This window comes from Balaenoptera ricei, chromosome 15 (genome assembly GCF_028023285.1).
Source record: "Balaenoptera ricei isolate mBalRic1 chromosome 15, mBalRic1.hap2, whole genome shotgun sequence".
Taxonomy (NCBI): Eukaryota; Metazoa; Chordata; class Mammalia; order Artiodactyla; family Balaenopteridae; genus Balaenoptera; species Balaenoptera ricei.
The window spans coordinates 12,250,318-12,270,907 of record NC_082653.1 but is presented as its reverse complement, the minus strand read 5'-3'; the positions used below and the strand labels follow the sequence as shown (position 1 = coordinate 12,270,907).

The following is a 20,590-nucleotide window of genomic DNA, read 5'->3' as shown; positions in this document are numbered from 1 at the left end:
GTGGGAGGGAGACACGAGAGGGAGGAGATATGGGGATATATGTATAGCTGATTCACTTTGTTATACAGCAGAAACTAACACACCATTGTAAAGCAATTATACTCCAATAAAGATGTTAAAAAAAAAAAGAGCACAAGTGCTCTTGTTATATTTAAATATTACCTAGTCTCTAGATAATTTCTATGTTTTATTACAGTTTTTTAAATTAAATTGCTTAATCAAAGTAATGTGTTCATAGTTTAAAGAGTCAAATAGCTTTAAGAAGCTTATCATGAAACAACATCCCCACCCACTCACTTTGAACACTTTCAGCGCTTCTGGTATCTCCCTTCATGTTTCTAAAGGACATGCCTGAACAGATAATCCTTGATTCTTCCATTTAGACTTCTTCTGTTGCTTGCTTACTCTGGTATATGAGAATTTTGTTCTCTTAGTCCTGTTCCCACTCACTCCAACACGCAAATTTCCCCTTCTCCTATCCCTCCAATACGTTTGTACCACAATTCTTGATTCAATCAATATTTACATTATTAAGATTGTACAAGTAGTATTCACCACTGAGTATGTAGAGTAGTATGGTTAAATTTCATTTCTTACATAAATTTCCTTGCCTGAAGTTATTAATTGCCTTGGTTTTTCATTTTCTTGTGTAACAGGATGTAACAGAGAACTATTTCCATCTCAGTTTCAAGTGATGCTTTCCCATTCCAAAGTAAGTCCACCCAGGTGGGACTTGTAAAAGTGGTGATTAAAAACTGGTTATAGAAGATTTATAATTGCCAAAGCATAGAAGCAATCAAGATGTCCTCCAGTAGGTGAATGGATAAATTGTGGTACATTCAGACAATGGAATATTATTCCACACTAATAAGAAATGAGCTATCAGTCCATGAAAAGACATGAAGGAAACTTAAATGCATATTACTAAGTGAAAAAAAGCCAATCTTAAAAGGCTACATACCGTGTGATTCCAACTCTATGACATTCTGGAAAAGGCAAAACTATGGAGATGGTGAGAAGAGGATCAATGGTTGCCAGGGGTTTGCGGGGGAGGGAGGGATGAACAGGCAGATCACAGAGGATTTTTAAGGCAGTGAAACTATTCTACATGACACTATAAGGGTGGATACATGCCATTATATATTTTTCCAAACCTATAGAATATAAAACACCAAGAGTGAACCCTAGTAAACTATGGACTTTGGGTGTTAATAATGTGTCTGTGTAGGTTCATGATTGTAACAAATGTACCACTCTGGCGGGGGATGCTGACACTGGAGGAGGCTGTGCATCTGTGGGGTCAGAGGATGTACAGAAAATCTCTGTACCTTCTAGTCAATTCTGCTGTGAACCTAAAACTGCTCTAAAAAAACGAAGTAAATTAAATCTACTAAAATAAAAACACAAAAACTGATTTTGTTATCTTTGGTCCCTTACCCATTCAAGAGCATAAAAGGGCTAAGTTTGAAATTTCCAGAGACTATAAAGAAAATGTTTGGAGAGAGAGAGCTGCTGATGAGATGTGACAGTAAGTTTGCCCAATTTATGGGAAGGGGAAGAGAATGATGCTTTTTCTTCGAGCCTAAAGAAAGACACTTCCATCAGACCTCTTTAAGAGCTTGAAGTGTCTCTGGAAGCTCAGGTGACACAGTAAGTGGTGTCTGACTCACACCTGAGAGGTATAAACGAAAGGCACTGTGGCTGGCTAGCTGCTTTGATAGTGGCAGAGGGAAGGGGTGGTGGTGTTCAAGGGTGTCTTGAGGACCAGATTGGGCTGTGCTGGGGAAACACCAGCTTGCATCTTGTCTAAGAGGTTTCCCCCATGGTGTGAGGTGATCCCGTCAAAAGAGACTGGATGCCTGGGGGCTAAAGGTGGAATTGTAAGCAGTCATCAAATCAAGGGATCTTCAGGTTGACAGAGGCCTGACCCATCGAGAGGAGTGCAGAGTGGGGGCTGAGAGGTGGAGGAGTAATTCTGAGCATCACAGATGCCAAAAGTACCCTGAGAGAGGTAGAGTCCATTGGAAACACCTGCCAAGGTCAGAGAGTGCCCACCCTGCCCCCACAGAGGCTGACTCCTGAGTGGAGGAGGGTGGTGAAAGGCCTGAGTGGGGAAACAGAGAAGCCCCCCAGGCCTCTTCTTCTCACCTCAGGTGACCAGTACAAAGTGGCAGAAGGGGAGATGGTTTTATTTTAAATAAATTTGGAAGTTTTGACTCATTAGAGTGAATCAGATGAAGTTGTTAATATTCAACCATCTATGCTCACAAAAATGGCAATTTCACGTGATTCAGCTTAATGCATAAGAGTGGACTTTTTAATTACTGAACTGAGACTGTTTGGGGGCTTTAAGTAATGGAGAGAGTTTTATTACCTGAGAGTGAGATTTGCCCTAGACTTCATCCAAGGGTATGAGGGACTAACTGGCTTCCCAGAGACAATTTGACATGCAAAGAATAAACTTTACATCCAAGAATAAACTTCTTTTCTGCCTACACCCCATAGGTCCCATCTGTTCAACAAATTGGCTACACTTCGTTTTCTATGTGTTTATCACCAGTCGACCCACAAAGTCTCTGACAGGAATAGAAATCTCTCAATAAATTCAAACATCAGAAATAGGTAACCTATTTCTTTCCTTCCTTCCTTCCATCCTTCCTTCCTTCCTTCTTTCCTCTTTCTCTCTCTCTTTCTTTCTTTCTTTTTTGTCTTGGAGACATTACCCCATACCTCTCTGGTCTCCTGCTCTGATTGGGACTGATTCCTCTCTAGACCTGCTGGAAGCTGCAGCACTAGCCCTTCCTTTTGCCTTTTTCCTGGGCTGGAACTCCTGTTTCCTGGATTCCACAAGTTCCTTTTTCATGGCTTTCTCCCTCATGCTCCATTCTTTCTGAGAAACAGAAAATTTCGAGAGATTACATATTTGGAAATATCTTCATTCTGTCCTCTCATTTCATGGGTAATTTGGCTGGGTATAGAATTCTAGGTTAGAGATCATTGTCCTTCAGAACACAGAGGTTTTCTATCTCATACTGGCAGAGGGAATGGGGGGGTGGAAATCTGTTCCTTAGAACTTTACACTTAGATGGGAAACCAACTTTTCTCTTATTTCTTCCCTGTATTTCTCTCTCTGTCACTCTTTCTTTTCCTCCCCCTTCTCTCCCCCTCCTTCTCTTTCTTCTTCTTGATGGTGGTGGGGAAAAATTCTACATCACTGGGTTTTCAAACTCTAGAGCTGTCAAAAAGCACACAAGTGTCTTCCTAGCATAGACTTGTATTTATTTATTTATTTATTTATATTTATTTATTTATATTTATTTATTTATTTGGCTGTGCTGGCTTTTAGTTGCAGCACGTGGGATCTTCATTGTGGCATGTGGGATCTTTGTTGCAGCATGCATGATCTTTAGTTGCGGCATGTGGGATCTAGTTCTCTGACCAGGGATCGAACCCAGGCCCCCTGCATTGGGAGTGCTGAGTCTTAGCCTCTGGACCACAAGGGAAGTCCATAGACTTGTATTTACATAGCAGAAAAGAAATTTGGTACTTACACTTTGCGCTGTGTTTGAATTACTGCTGTAGTGAGAAGATACATACAATCATGTACTGCTTTTTTCAGTTAAAAAATTTGCTTGTACCTTGATAAGTGACTTTTCTATCATTCCTAATACTACAACTCTTCCCCTTAATTTCTTTTTTAATTGAGGTAAAATTCATATAACATACAATTAACCATTTTATAGTGAACAATTCAGTGGCATTTAGTACATTCAAAATGTTGAGCAACCATCATCTCTATCTAGTTCCAAAACATTTTCATCACTCCTAAAGGAAACCTTGTACCCATTAAGCAGTTACTCCCCATTCTCCCCTCTCCCAAATCTCTGGCAACCACCAATCTGCATTCTGTTTCTATGGATTTACCTATTCTGGATATTTCATATAAATGGAATCATAAAATTTGTGACCTTTAATGTCTGACATCTTCCACTTAGCATAAAGTTTTGAAGGTTCATCTACATTATAGCATGTATAGGTAGATCTTCATTCCTTTTTACAGCCAAATTTCCGTTGTATGGATATAACACAATTTGTTTATTCATTCATCTGTTTGTGGATGTTTGGGTTGTTTTCACCTTTGGCTACTGTGAATAATTCTGTTATGAATATTTGTGTACAAGGATTTTTTCTGAGTACCTGTTTTCAGTTCTTTTGGGTATATACGTGGGAGTGGAATTGCTAAGTCACATGGTAATTCTATGTTTACTTTTCAAGGAACTGCCAAGCTGTTTTCCACAGCAGCTGAACCACTTTTACATTCCCACCTGCAATGTACAAGTGTTGTAATTTCTCTACATCTTTGCCAATGATTGTTATTTTCCTTTTTTTAAATTATAGCCATCCTAGTGGGTGTGAAGTGGCATCTCATTATGGTTTTGATTTGCATTTTCCTAATGTCTAATGATGTTGAGCATCTTTTCATGGGCTTCTTGGCCATTTGTATATCGTCTTTGGAGAAATGTCTATTCAAGTTCTTTCCCCATTTTCTAAGTGGGTCATTTGTCTTTTTGTTTTGAAGAGTTCTTTATGTGTTCTAGATATTTCTCTTAATTTTTGAGGCTACCTGAATTTTCACTGTTGTAATATCTGTTAATATTTGAGTGTTACACAATGTGGAAGAGACCATTCGTTGCCTAATGATATCCATTTTCTCATTTTTTTGCAATAGAACCCTAACTTTATTTTTGAAAGAACTATGTGCCCAGGAAAAAAAAAATACTATATTTTCTGGCCCCTCTGCTTCGAGGCTTAGCCACACTGTTAAGTTGAATATATCTATTAGACATCCAAGTGGAGATATTGGATAGATAGCTGAAAATTCAAGAACGGAGTTCAGGAGAGACGTAATTCAGCTATAGCCCGGTTGTCCCTTCCCCACTGCCTTCATCCATCACATTTTGGTACCTGGCTCACATAATTCCCCTCCACTCACCATCCTAGTGACCTCGACATTCACACACACATACGATCAAAGACCCTGGTCACTGAGTTATAGGACCTTCTCATTTCCAGCGATCTCCTCCCTCCCACCTCAGTCACTCATCCTATGGCCATACACTGGGTCTTGACATAAAAAATAAACATATCCAAAACATCATTCTACATTCTGGCCACAACCCTTCCAGCTTCCATATTCAGTGACCACTAAGACTGTTCTTCTAGCTCATCAGGACTCTAGTCTATTTACCTATCTAGCTTCTCCCCTTCCAACAGCTTTCTTCATTCTTCGTGCCTTTCCTTATTCAGCAAGATTTTATGGTCCATCATTTCAAGAACACTCTTTCCAACACCCTAAACTCCCGTGCCCATTTGTATTTTGCTGTACTTACCTGTCAAAACCCATCTATCTGCTTTGCCAATGTCTATACTGAAAAACTCATTCATCTTCCCCAAACAAAACAAAAACCTACCTACATTTGAACCAATCTTTTCCCAGTTGCCATAGGAGTGGTTGGTGTCTCTCCTATCCAAACCAATCCTTATCTCCTCCTCTCCTTCATATAAACCTCACACTTTCAATGATTCATTTTCTCTTCTGGATATCTAAGCATTAGCTCTCAACTAGATTCTTCCAATCTTTATTTAAGCATTCTCAAGTCTCTCTTATTTAAAGGACAAAAACATAACAAACAAACAAACAAAAAATGCCTTAGTCCCATTTGCTCTCCAGCTCTATCCCATTTTCTTCTTTCCCTTCACAGCCAAACTTCTTGAAAGGTTTGCCAATACTTTATTAAAAGAGGTCACTAAGTCCAATGGACATTTTCAGATCTCTTGTTGCTCGGTCTTTCACTGGCATTTGACGTGGTCCATCACTTCCTTCTAGAAATAATCTTCTCCCTGGGCTTCTGGACCCTACTCTCTTCTAGTTTTCATCCTGTTTCTCTGATCACTCCTATTCTTTTCTTTTTTTAAAAATATTTATTTATTTGGCTGTGTCGGGTCTTAGTTACAGCATGCAGGATCTTTGTTGCAGCATGCGGGATACTCGGTGCAGCGTGAGGGACCCTTTGTTGTGGCGCGCGGGCTTAGTTGCCCCGCGGCATGTGGGATCTTAGTTCCCCGACCAGGGATCGAACCTGCATCCCCTGCATTGGAAATGCAGAGTCTTAACCACTGGACTGCTAGGGAAGTCCCCTTTTCTGTCTTTTTAAGGTCTCAAAATGAGATAGATGAAAGTGTTTTGCAAACCTGAACACTGTAATTAGCAGAAATCGTTAATAGATTCTTGTTACTCATATAAAGAGAGGAATGCATATGGAGCAAAGTTGGAAGGTGGACTGGAAAATGAAAGTGATGGTTTTGTTGAAATGGTAGATTACAGGTGTTATCTTCTCTCTTTCTCTAAGTTCCTTTATACCGTAACAGTGTTTTGTACGATATATATTTTATTTGGGTATAATTAACACACACTAATAGTGTTTTAACAACATATATAAATCAAGCATATTTTTTAGAAAATAATCAATTCATAGTACGTTCTAAGAATGTAAATGTTAGCAATAGCATGGTAAAGTTGGTGGAAATGAGAACGAGGCTCTTCTTCAAGGAAAAAGTTTATTTACTCACAGGTCCCCCAGAGAAGGGATCACTCTATACCATGCAGGACCACAGGGGAAGCACCAGGGGTTTGTCAGGTGGCAGAAGACAGGAGAGAGGGGAAAGCCTGGGCCAGAGCCTTTATTGGAATGGGGTAAACCGTTTAGGTTTGGTTAGTTTGAATAATCCCAGTGGGCTCTGGGCTATAGGGGTGGTCTCTAGTTGCCTGGTACCTAGTCTTGGGATGATGTAGGGCAAGGGAAATATTGGCTTGATGAGTGAGTTAGATAAGGAGATGATTAGAGCTATAGACTAGAGATTGGTTGGTTTGTACATGAAAGACATGCTCTGAGCTGAGCCCTCTGCTATCTCTAAGGACTGAGTAGCAGCCTCTTCCCTACCAGCAAGCTTTTTAAGATGTCAAAACATCAGAAAATACAGAAAGTTTAAAACATGATTAATACTACACCTTCCAGGGAACTGCATTACTCTTTCAGATGCTGACCTGATACTTTCCATCAGATATGAGAAGGAAGGATAATGCTTAGATAGACAGACGATGCATGAAGCAAGCATGTTACTCACAGCTGCAGCTGTTGCAGGCCTAGGTCAAAGACCATGGACAGTATTACTTACATTAAATGTCCTCCATACTTAAAAGAATAACATTACCCAAGGCAAACAAAGTGTACCAGTGAAGCAAAAGCTTTTGGAGGGTGTGGGCAGGAACTGAGCTTCTGAAAGGGTGGAGCCGGCTTGACAAGTTTTTGTGTATAAGCCCTAGGAGCATGCAAGAGGAAGTAACTGCTCGTGGGGTGGGAGAAGGAACATCCTTCAGTTTTCATCAACGTTTAGGAGAAAAGAGGGAGAATCACGGCTCAGTTAATGTTGTGATAAGGGGTTGCTGGCAAGTTCAGGTTTTGGTTTCCTGTGGACTTGGGTTCAAATCCTGCACTGGCCACTTAATGGCTTCTTTGGACAAGTCAGTTAATGATCACAAATAACATTTATGGAGCACTGACTATGTGTCAGGCACTCTTTTAAGTGCTTTACATGTATTAATTAATTTAACTCCCACAACAATCTCATGAGGTAGGTACTATAATTTCCTCCATTTTACAGATGCAGAAACTGAGGCACAGAGTAAAGTCATTTGCCCAAGATCAACACACTTTCATTAAGTGGAGGAAATAGTTCCAACAGAGCCTGCCATATACCCCATATCCTTCCAGTAAATTCTTTTTCCTGCTTGAGTTAGCCAAGCAGAAAAAAGCATTCAGAAACCTGAACTCTAAGCGACACAATAAATTACAGGGTTTTTCATGCATGTTGTCACACGTGTATAAAGAATTTCGTGCCACATAAATGGTAGATATTATTTATATTCAATGAGATATAAGAGATTGTAAGGTGCAGAAAAGATTAACGTTAAAGTAAGTCAACTGAGGGGACTTCCCTGCAGTCCAGTGGTTAAGACTCCGCACTTCCAATGCAGGGGGTGCGGGTTTGATCCCTGGTCCGGGAACTAAGATACCACATGCCACAGGGCGCAGCCAAAAACAAAACAAAACAGAAAACAAACAAAAAACCAAAAACAATTAAATTAATTGAGAAAGTATGAAACCTCACTGGAAATTGGTGTATTCGTTTTTTTTTTTTAATTTATTTTTATTTTTGACTGCGTTGGGTCTTCGTTGCGGCGCACGGGCTTCTTATTGCAGTGGCTTCTCTTGTGGCAGAGCACGAGCTCTAGGCGCGCGGGCTTCAGTAGTTTTGGCACGAGGGCTCAGTAGTTGTGGCTTGCTGGCTCTAGAGCACAGGTTCAGTAGTTACAGCGCACGGGCTTAGTTGCTCCGTGGCATGTAGGATCTTCCGGGACCAGGGCTCGAACCTATGTCCCCTGCATTGGCAGGTGGATTCTTTTTTTTTTTTTTTAATTTATTTATTTTATTTACTTTTAAATTTTTGGCTGCTTTGGGTCTTCGTTGCTGCGTGTGGGCTCTTCTCTGGTTGCGGCGAGCGGGAGCTACTCTTCATTGATGTGCAGGCTTCTCATTGCGGTGGCTTCTCTTGTGGCAGAGCACGGGCTCTAGGCACGCGGGCTTCAGTAGTTGTGGCACACAGGCTCAGTAGTTGTGGCTCACGGGCTCTAGAGCGCAGACTCAGTAGTTGTGGCGCACGGGCTTAGTTGCTCCGTGGCATGGGGGATCTTCCCGGACCAGTGCTCGAACCCGCATCCCCTTCATTGGCAGGCGGATTCTTAACCACTGCACCACCAGGGGAGTCCCAGTGTATTAGTTTTTAAAAACAGTCTCGGATTTACAAGCAAAAAAAGTTGTGAATATGGTTCGGATCTTTTTTTTTTGTCCTGAACCATTTGAGAGTAAATGCTGACTTGATACCTCGTCATCCCCAAACACTTCAGTGTGTATTTCCTACAACAAGGACTTTCTTCTATGTGATACACACATCCAAATAAAATAATTATGGTACAGGACTATCATCTAATCCTCAGACCCCTTTCAGGTTTGCCAATTCACCCAACAATGTAACTAACTTCCAGCAAAAAGATCTTTGCATTCAGATTGTTCTATTTCTTTCAGTCTGGAACAGTTCTTCAGTCTTTCCTCAACTTTCTCGTCCTTGACACTTTTGAAGATTTCAGGGCAACTATTTGGGGCACGTTCCTCCATTTGGGTTTAACTGAGGTTTCCTCATGATTCGATTCAGGTTTTTGGCAGGAAAATCAAACACTGGTAATGGTGTTTTCTCATTGCATCTGACCAGGTGACATGTGACTGCGATTAGTCCCCTTGCTGATGGTGTTCGCTCTGATCACTTGATTAAGATGGCATCTGCCGGGCTTCACATCCGTATAGTTACTCTTTTTTCCTTCTTATTAAGTATTTTGTGGAGAGGCACTTTGAAATTAGGTAAATATGTTATTCCTCATCAGACTTTCAATTTCTTTAAAAAAAATTTTTTTCCCATTGAGGTATAGTTGATGTACAATATTATAGGTTTCAGGTGTGAAACATAGTGATTCACAATTTTTAAAGATTATACTCCATTTATAGTTATTATAAAATATTTGCTATAGTCCCTGTGCTGTACAATATATCCTTATAACTTATTTATTTTATGAACAGTAGTTTGTACAGACTTCAATTTCTTTATTTTTCTCTTTTATTCAATGGGTTTAATCTGTTACTTTTTTTTTTTTTTTTTTTTGGCCACACCATGCGGTATGTGGGGTCTTAGCTCCCCAACCAGGGATCGAACTTGTGCCCCCAGCAGTGGAAGTGCCAAGTCCTAACCACTGGACTGCCAGGGAAGTCCCTGTTACTTTTTTTAATTGAGATGTAATTCACATACCATAAAACTCACCTTTTTAAAAAAAGTTCACACTTTTAAAGTGTACAATTCAGGAGTTTTTAGTATACTCATACCTTTCTAATTCCAGACATTTTCATCACCCCAAAACAAACACTGTACTCATTAGCAGTCACTCTCTGTTCATCCCTCTTCCCAGCCACTGGCAAACACTAATCTACTTTCTGTCTCTATGCATTTGCCTATTCTGGACCTTTCATACAAACAGAATCATAAAATATTTGGTGGCTTCTTTCACTTAGCATAATGTTTTCCAGGTTCATCCATGTTGTAGCATGTATCAGTACTTCACTCCTTCTTGTTGATGACTAATATTCCATTGTATGGATATATTTACCACATTTTGCTTATTTATTCATCAGGTGATGGACATTTGGGTTGTGTCCATTTTGGGCTATTATGAATTAAGGCTTCTAAGAACATTCATATACAGGTTTTTGTGTGGATAGATGTTTTTAATTCTCTTGGGTATGTATCTAGAAGTGGAATTGTTGGACCATATGATAACTCTGTGTTTAACTTTGTGAGGAATTGCCAAACTGTTTTCCAAAGGGGCTGCACCATTTTACATTCCCACCAAATATGTATGAAGGTTTCAGTTTCTCCACACTCTTGCCAACAGTTCTTATTGTCAGTTTCTCTTTTTATTATAGCCATCTTAGTGGATGTGAAGTGACAGTGCCTGCGGTTTTTATTCACATTTCCCTAATGATTAGTGACGCTGAGCATCTCTTTGCTCTCATCATCTCCAACAGGCTCTTTCTGACCTTTCAAGTCTCAGAGGAAAGGTCCTCTTCTCACAGAGGCCTTCCCTACATCTTTTATGTAACATTCACTGCAGCTGCCGTTATTTCTTTTTTTTTAAGATTTTTTTTTTTTTTTGATGTGGACCATTTTTAAAGTCTTTATTGAATTTGTTACAATATTGTTTCTGTTTTATGTTTTGGTATTTTGGCTGCAAGGCATATGGGATCTTAGCTCCCCAAACAGGGATCAAACCTGCACCCTCTGCATTGGAAGGAGAAGTCTTAACCACTGGACCACCAGGGAAGTCCCGCAGCTGCCATTATTAACAACATTCTGTAAATGTCTCTAGTTCTCCTTGTCAGCACTTTAGGTAAGACTGTACTTTCCTGTCCCCTTGATGTTGAGTGTGGCTCTATGTCTTGATTTGACCAGTAAAATGTGAACAGAAGTGATTTGTATTGTTTCTGGACAAAAATCTAAGAGGCAGTTCAATCGTTGTCATATATCCTTCTTACTGCTGCAGTAATCATCAAATCCCATGTTGAGATAAAGCCTTTGTGAGCCTGGGCCCACGGGTGATTACAGTAAGCAGAGTTCCCAACCTGATGATCCCAATGTTGTTTTGATGAGTTTGGCAGCTATTTAAGAATTTAAACATAGAGTTAACATATACCCAACAATTCCACTCCTAGTACCCAAGAGAACTGAACACGTATGTCCACATAAAAACTCGTACATGTATGCTCACAGCAGCATTATTCATGACAGCCAGCCAAAAAATAGAAACAACCCAAATGCCCATCAACTGATAAGTGAAATCTGGCATATCCATACAATGGAATATTATTCAGCCATGTATAAAAGAATGAAGTACTGATACATGCTACAACATGGATGAACCTGGAAAACATGCTAAGTGAAGGAAGCCAGTCAATATATTACACAATTACACGATTGTCCAGAAGAGGCAAATCCATAGGAACAAAAAGTAGATTAGTGATTGCCTAGGGCTGGGGGGTGTGTGGGAGGATTTCTGAGAAATCGTCATTTGGCACCTCTTTCTCCGCTTTCAGTTCTCAGCTTTGGAACAGTCCCTCTTATCAACCTGCCTTCTTTTCTTCATTTCACTTATTCCGTTTGTACTGATTCTACAACCTACCAAGGGTGTGACCTTGGGCAAGTTCCTTTATCTCCCTGTGCCTCAGTTTCTTCACCTGTAAAGTGAGGATATGATAGCACCATTAGGACGGTTACACTTCGAACTCACGAGAATGGTTGGCTCTGGCGAGAGGAGAGAGAAGGAATGAGAAGGCAATATCCCCAGTGTGTAAAACAGAGGCTGAAACAAAGCAGGAGCTCAATAAATACTTGTGGAATTAATGAAAACGTATGGTACCACTGTTCAGTAGTAGAATATTGCTCAACACTAATTATTGAGAATATCCACCTTGACTCTCTGAGAACGAAATCAGTTGGAAATTCTCTGCGTTGAATTAGAGGGGGAAAACTTGATTTTCCTAAATACAGCTCAAGTTCTGGGGCTGGGGACCTTCCCTGGTGGCGCAGTGGTTAAGAATCCACCTGCCAATGCAGGGGACACGGGTTCGATCCCTGGTCTGGGAAGATTCTACATGCCGCGGAGCAACTAAGCCCGGGCACCACAACTACTGAAGCCCGCGTGCCGAGAGCCTGTGCTCTGTAACAAGAGAAGCCACTGCAATGAGAAGCACGTGCACCGCAACGAAGAGTAGCCCCTGCCCGCCACAACCAGAGAAAAGCCCGCGCGCAGCAACAAAGACCCAACACAGCCAAAAACAAATAAATAAAAATAAAGTTCTGGGGCTGATGTTAGACCCCCAAGGAGAAAAATAAGCAATCTCTTTTCCTTTTTTCCAGTCTGTTCTTCTTAGACTTTAGTTTGGAGAGGAGAAAAGAAATTAAGTGGGAATGGTGAGGAGAAGGGGTGGAAGTGAGAGTCAAGGTGGATTTTACAAGGAAGTGCAGCACACCTCCAAAGCTCCCAACATCTTTGACCTCCAAAGATTTCAGAGGACTTGCTCATTCTTGGGCAAGGTTGTTAAGATTTCCACATCTACCCAGATCTTATCATTCGCAAATCATTTCAGGGAATTAAGATGTGAAGGCAGCCTGGATTTGGCTAATAAATAGTTAACGAAGCTTAAGCCGGTGGGGCACCCCGTGCAGGGAAATGCGTAGCAGTCCTGGAGCGCAGCCTGGTGGCCCGAGAATCAAGGCAAGTAGACACACGTCACGACGAAACATCCCTCGTGCCATGACAAGTCCTAACAGATCGTCCTGGCATTCTGGGGAGGAAGAGGTCTCATCTGTAGGTGGAGAGAGCCAAGTAGGGCCGCTAAAAGAAGCAGCATTTCCAGGGAAGTTTTATTTCCTTGGGAACACTGCACAAGAGAGCAAACGTGTTTCTTTAAAAATTGCCTTAGCTCTTGGTATCATTTTGAAACCACGCAACTCAGGCTGGGACTTGAACCCATGTGCCGGGATTTGAACCCGGCCACAACCCTGATTGGGACTTGAACCCACGGTCTTTTAATTGAAGTCACACACCTGGTCTCAGGACTTAATGAAGCTCAGGGTCTTGATGTCTCGACGCAGAGAGAATTCAGTGAGAGACAAAGAGATAGGTAAGAAGTGCATTTATTTAGAGAGAAACATACTCCATAGACAGAGTGTGGGCCATCTCAGAAGGCGAGAGGCCCGGAAATACGGCGTGTTTAGTTTTTATGCGCTGGGTAATTTCATAGGCTAATGAGTGGGAGGATTAGTCCAACTATTTTTGAGTGGCGGGGGAGTGGGGATTTCCAGGAATTCAGCCACCACCCAATTTTTGGCCTTTTATGGTTAGCTCTGAACTGTCATGGCACTGGTGGGTGTGTCATTTAGCGAATGTATTACAATGAGCATATAATGAGGCTCAAAGTCTACTGGAAGTCAAATCTTCCACCATCTTGGACCTAGTTAGTTCTAACCAGTTTTTGTCATGTCCTATGGCTATGTCATTCTTTTAAAGGTTGTGCCCTGGCCTCTTCTCTCCTGTTTCATTTTTACCATTTCTTTTACTCATATTGTATTTCCCCCTCAAACTGAAAAGAGTGACAATGCTTCCCCCTCCCCTCTGATTACAAATATATGGTCAGTTTTTTAAAAATCAAGTATTATGGAAAACTATAAAGAAGTAACTAAAAATCACCCATAATTTTACCACCTTTCCAGAGATAAATTTTGGTGTATGTACCTCTTGACTGTGACAGATTTCCTGTTGTCTCCAGTAGCTGTTATCCATTTCTTCCATTGAATTTTAGTTGGGCATATGGCTGCTCAGGATAAAACCTATACTTCCCAGCTTCTTTGCAGGTAGGTATGCCCACAGACTAAGTTCTGGTCAATGGGATGGAAGCAGAAGTCCTAGAAGTGTGATTAAGGGTAGGATATGTGTTTTTCTTTCCCTGTCCCTTCCTTCCTGCTTGCTGGAATGAGGCCTGATGGCTGGAGGTTCAGCAGCTATTTTGGACAGTGTGGTGGAAGCCACGTGATGATGATATGGAACAAAAGGATGGAAGGAGCCTGGGTTCCTGATGACTTTGTGAAACCACCTTACTTGCCCTTTTATTCAAAAGAGAACTCAGTGTTGAATTTATTTGATTCAGTCTCCATTCACCAAGTTTGTCAGTAAATCCAATGTCAGCTCTTTTGGGGGGCTCTTTCCCATCACTTGGAATCATGCAAAACCAACCAACCAACCAACCAACCCACCAGCCCAGGTTCCCATAATACAAGAAAAGTGGGGAAGGCCCAATTTAGTTTTCTGCTCATGATCACTGCTGATTTGCTCAGAGACCAAGTCCAGACCAAGTCCCAAAAAAGTTAGATGGCTCTGCTCTCAACATCCACTTCCTCTGTGCAAAGCGTGGCCATGCAGAGACCCCAATCAAGGAACTTGCTGCTTTGCAGGGCACTGGGAGCATGAGAGATGTAGGTCTTGAATACTCAGAAATTCACCACTCTCTGTCCTTCCAGCCTTCCTGTAGTGAATGTCTGTTATTCTTTATGGCTGCTCAACATCCTTGGATTCCTTCCCCTCCCAATGTTCGGGAGTATCCCACCTCATCAATTCATGCCTATCTACGATTGAGACTAGATCATCATTTTTTCAGGATCCCTGCATCTGGAGTATAGGCTTGTGACCTAAGCTCCGCCAATCAGAGGATCAGTGCCCGTCTTCCATGGGAAGCAGACAGCCAGTCAGAATCCACTGTAGCCAGCATGGCAGAAGAGACTCTCAACTTCAGAGGCAGCAGGGACCTCTGGTCCTTTAGTCAGAGGACAAATCATGATGTCTGGAACCAGCAGTGGCTTCAGTGGTATCTCAGTCAAAGGAGATTTACGAAGTAACCCGGCCATTGTTTCTGGATGTAGCCTTCAGGTCTGAAGATTTTTCTTTTCTTTTTCTTCCCTCCCTCCCTCCCTTCCTTCTTCTTTCTTTTTTTCTTTTCTTTCCTGCCTTCCTTCCTTCTTTTCCTTCCTTCTTTCCCTCCTTCCTTTCTTCCCTTCCTTCCTTTCTTTCTATCAATCCGCCCATCCACCTAGAGATACCTATATGGCTATAGAGATACAGAAAGAGACAGAGACAGAGGAAGAGTGGGAGAGGGAGAGATAGAGATTGTAAGGAATTGGTTCATGCAATTATGTGTCTGGCAAGTCCAAAATCTGTAGAGCCAATGTCCCAGTTTGAGTCCGAAGGCTGCAAATTGTTTTGGAATCACTAGAATTCCAGTTCCAGTTTGACAAATGCCCTGAGGCAGGAAGAATTCTCTCTCACACAGGGGTCAGTCTTTTGTTCTATTCACACCTTCAATTGATTGGATTAGGCTCCTTATGGAGGATAATCTGCTTTACTCAATCTAGTGATTTACCTTAATCTCACCCCAAAACACTCTCACAGAAACACCTAGAATGTTTGATCAGATATCTGGACATACTGTGGCCCAGTCAAGTTGACACATATAGTTAACCATCACAATGACCAATAAACAACTTTCTGGGATTGGATTAGTTGTCCCTCTTCAACTCAAAGCAGGAGCTTCCACCTCTTTCCCATTTTAGAAAACCTATAACCCAACATAAACATTAGGCCACACTCTTCTCACAACCCCGAAGCCACACACCTCTACTGCTTTCTCCTCTGTTTCTCTTCAGTTTAGCCTTTCTTGGTGGGCCTAAAATCCCACTGCCCCCTCTTGGTGAGTCCACAGCAGCAAAAAGCACAAAATACCAACCGTTTTCTTAATAACTCCCCCATATTTCAGACATAAAAATGGAATCTTACCATACATGTTGTTTTATAATCTGCTTTCTTACTGTATCTTAGATATTATTCTATGTTAGCATAAATGGAGCTACATATTTTTTAATGGCTACAGTATTCCCTTGTAAAAACGTACCACAATTGAATGAACTATTTCTTTATTGTTACACAGTAGGGTCATTTACAACTTTTTACCATTGTAAATAGTGTTTTGCTGTACATATGATTGTGTACACTTGTCTGAATATATATATATATATTTAATTAATTTATTTTTGGCTGCGTGGGGTCTTCGTTGCTGCGTGCGGGCTTTCTCTAGTTGCGGTGAGCGGGGACTACTCTTCGTTGTGGTGCACGGGCTTCTCATTGTGGTGGCTTCTCTTGTTGCGAAGCATGGGCTCTAGGCTCGTGGGCTTCAACAGTTGTGGCACGAGGGCTCAGTAGTTGTGGTGCGTGGGTTCTAGAGTGCAGGCTCAGTAGTTGTGGCACACGAGCTTAGCTGCTCCGCGGCATGTGCAATCTTCCTGGACCAGGGCTCAAACCTGTGTTCCCTGGATTGGCAGGCGGATTCTTAACCATAACACCACCAGGGAAGTCCTATACTAGTTATTTTAACAGAGAAAATTTAATGTAAAGAATTGTTTAAGACCCCCCAAATAGCCAAAGCAATCTTGAGAAAGAAGAACAAAGTTGGAGGCATCATGCTTCCTGGTTTTAAACTATATTACAAAGCTATAGTAATCAAACCAGTATGGTATTCATATTTTAAAAAGACACATAGATCAATGGAACAGAATAGAGGGCCCAGAAATAAACCGACATATATATGGTCAATTAATTTATGACAATGTAGCCAAGAATATACAGTGGGGATGGGACAGTCTCTTCAATAAACAGTGTTGGGAAAACTGAACAGCAACATGCAGAAGAATGAAACTGGACCACTATCTCACACCACACAAATATTAACTCAAAATGGATTAAAGGCTTGAATGTAAGACCTGAAACCATAAAACCTCTACAAGAAAACACAGGCAATAAGCTCCTTGACATCAGTCTTGGTGATGATTTTTTGATTTGACACTAAAAGTAAAGGCAATAAAAGCAAAAATAAACATGTGGGACTACATCAAACTAAAAAGCCTCTGCACAGCAAAGAAAAACATCAACAAAATGAAAAAGCAACCTACCAAATGTGAGAAAATATTTGCAAATCACATATCCGATAAGGGACTAATTAATATCCAAAATATATAGAGAACTCATACAATTCAACAGCAAAACCCCCAGAAAATCTGATTTAAAAAACGGGCAGAGGATCTGAATAGACATTTTTCCAAAGAAGACATACAGATGGCCAATGGTTACATGAAAAGGTGTTCAACATCAATAATCATCAGGGAAATGCAAATCAAAACCAAAAGGTGATATCACCTCACACCTGTTAGAATGGCTATCATCAAGAAGGCAAGAAATAAGTGTTGCTGAAGACGTGGAGAAAAAGGAACGCTTGTGCACTGTTGGTGGGAATGTAAATTGGTGCAGTCACTATGGAAAACAGTATGAAGATCCCTCAAAATATTAAAAATACAACTACCATATGATCCAGCAATTCCACTTCTGGGTATCTATCCAAAGGAAATGAAAACACTAACTCAAAACCGTATCTGAACCCCCCATATTCATAGCAGCATTATTAACAATAGCCAACACATGGAAGCAACCTAAGTGTCCATCAATGGATGAATGGATAAAGAAAATGTAGTATTTATACATAATGAAATATTATTCAGCCATAAAAAAGAAGGAAATCTTGCCATATGCAACAACATGGATGGACCTTGAGGGCATAATGCTAAGTGAAATAAGTAGGACAGAGAAAGATAAATACCGTATTATCTCACTTATATGTGGAACCTAAAAAGAAAAAAGCAACCCCCACTGAAACTCATAGATCAGAGAACAGTGGGTGGTTGCCAGAGGCGGGTGAAATGGGTGAAGGTGGTCAAAAGGTACAAACGTCCAGCTATAAAATAAGTAAGTCATGGAGATGTAACGTATAGCATGGTGACAACAGATAATTATACTGTATTGTATATTTGAAAGTTGCTAAGAGAATAAATCTTTTTATTTTTATTTATTTATTCAGCCGTGCTGTGAAAGCACCGAGTCCTAACCACTGGACCACCAGGGAATTCCCCATGTATTTTATATATAGTAGTGTGTATATGTTAATCCAAAACTCCTAATTATTCCCCCCGCTGCCACGTGGCTATTTTAATTAAAATAAAAACAGAAAATTCAATTCCTCAACTTGCTACATTACAAGTGCTCAATAGCCACTTGTGGCTAGTGGCCATCATATTGGATACCACAGATATAAAACATTTTCATGCTGCAAAAAGTTCCAATGGACAGTATTAATCTAACAATTGGCATTTATCTGATGTTTTGTAGTAAACAAAGTCTGTTCACCTCCATCTTTGTCTTTAATCCCATGTGATGCTGTCTTGGTTTTCTAAGAGCTCAAGGCAGTGTGACTCAAAATATGGACAGTGTGACTTAAATTGTAAACTGTTCATTACCTGCTCAGGACACTATAAATATAGAAATTAAGAATAAGCTTTCAGAAAGTTTTCTAGCAAGCTGATCTTGCCACACATTTTTATTGTATTTTACAAAAGTACCAGTCTGCAATGGATTGGAAATTTAAAATGCTGGTCCTTCACTATAGATTGTGCACTTGCAGGTACAAGTGCTCCAAGGTACAAGGATGACTTGGACATGGTTCCGGCCCTCCAGAGCTCAGGGAAGAAGAGTGGAGGGAGCCAGAGTTGACATAAGGCCTATTTGAATTGAGCAAATATTGACATATAGACTTAACGGACATCTGAAAATGATTCAAAAACACATAAGGACATTCATTCACTCATTTATTCATCTAGTAATTACTGAATGCCTACTATATACTAAGCACTAGGGATACAGAAGTGAACAGGATAGAAAGTGGAGTAATTGGAATATTCATATATTACTGATGTAAAAAAAGTACAGCCGCTGTGGAAAATATTTTGGTGGTTTCTCAAAAAGCTAAACACAGAATTACCATATGACAGCAATTTCACTCCTAGGTATACACCTGAAAGAATTGAAAATAGGGACTCAAACAGATCCTCGTATGCCAATGTTCATTGCAGCATTATTCACAATAGGCAAAAGGTGGAAACAACCCAAGTGTCTATTGACAGATGAATGGATAAACAAAACGTGGTATATCCATAAAACAGAACATTATTCAGCCATATTGAACTTGACACATGCTACAACATGGATGAACCTTGAAAACACTGTGCTAAGTATAATAAGCCAGACACAAAAGGACAAATATTGTATAATTCAACTTACATGAAATATTTAGAACACGCAAATTCATAGAGAGATAAAGTAAGTTAGAGGTTTACCAGGACTCGGGAGAGAGAAGAATGGGGAGTTAGCTATTCCTGAATGGTTACAAGGCTTTGGCTTGAGCTCATGAAAAAGTTTTGTAAACACATAGCAGTGATGGTTGTACAACACTGTAAATATAATTAATGCCAATGAATTGTATACTTAAAAATAGTTAAGATAGCAAAAAAAAAAAAAAAAAAGAAGACAACTGAACCTACTTTTATGACACAACTGCAACTCTGCTGCAAGTAGAAAGTGTTAACACGGAAGGAGCAAACAGCTATGAAGGAGGATGGGTAGTCCACGAAGACTTCATGTAGGAGGTGGTGTTTAGGAAGTTAAGATTCAGTAAGATTTCCACAAGCAGAGAAGAGATGAAAACTTCCTGGTAAGCTGTGAGATCTACTTTCCTTAAGGACCCTGGAGCCACTGCCTCGGTTACAATCTTGGCTCTGTAATTAACTGGCTCTGTGACCCTGGGAACCTCTCTGCGCCTTAGTTTCTTTATCTGTAAAATGGCGACAGTAATGGTACCTTCTGCTAGGGTTGCCGTAAGGATTAAATTAGTTAATACATGTAAAAGTGCTTAGATCGGTACCTGGCACAGAGTAAATGTTATATAAGTGTTAGCTATTCTTATTTTTTGGCCTCACAGCGGTGGCTTGCGGAATCTTAGTTCCCCGACCAGGGATCGAACCCGCGTCCTGGGCAGTGGAAGTGCGGAGTCCTAACCACTGGACCGCCAGGGAAGTCCCAGCTATTCCTATTTTTAATTTTTTCTTTTTTTATGAAAATAAATGTTTACTGTGGAAAAAAACCTAAGACGAAACTAAAAATCGCTTAAAATTCTACCACCCAGAGACAATCACTGCTAAGTGTTTATTGTATTTTCTTCCACAATTTTTTTGTACATAAATATACGGAGCTCATCCACGCACCTCTTTAGACTTTCTCCTCCGCAACTCGCACACGCCTCCAACCGTCCCACCGTTTTCTGAGCACCAAGAGAACGGAACTTGTTTAACACAAACGCCGTGCCTTGCCCTCGTCACACAAACC

General features: G+C 40.7%; 1 protein-coding gene across 4 annotated transcripts in view; it reads right to left on the bottom strand.

Moving 5' to 3' along the window:
• STAU1 (staufen double-stranded RNA binding protein 1) overlaps nt 1–20,576 on the bottom strand; it is an 86,349-nt gene extending 65,773 nt beyond the window's left edge. For 3 of the 4 annotated variants that reach the window (XM_059899058.1, XM_059899061.1, XM_059899057.1), the window contains exon 1: nt 20,470–20,570. The gene's annotated coding sequence lies outside the window, so the exon portion shown is untranslated. Of the gene's footprint in view, nt 1–20,469 lie in introns of all 4 variants that reach the window. The other variant, XM_059899045.1, reaches the window with a different exon arrangement.
• Between the last annotated feature and the right edge of the window lie 14 nt (nt 20,577–20,590).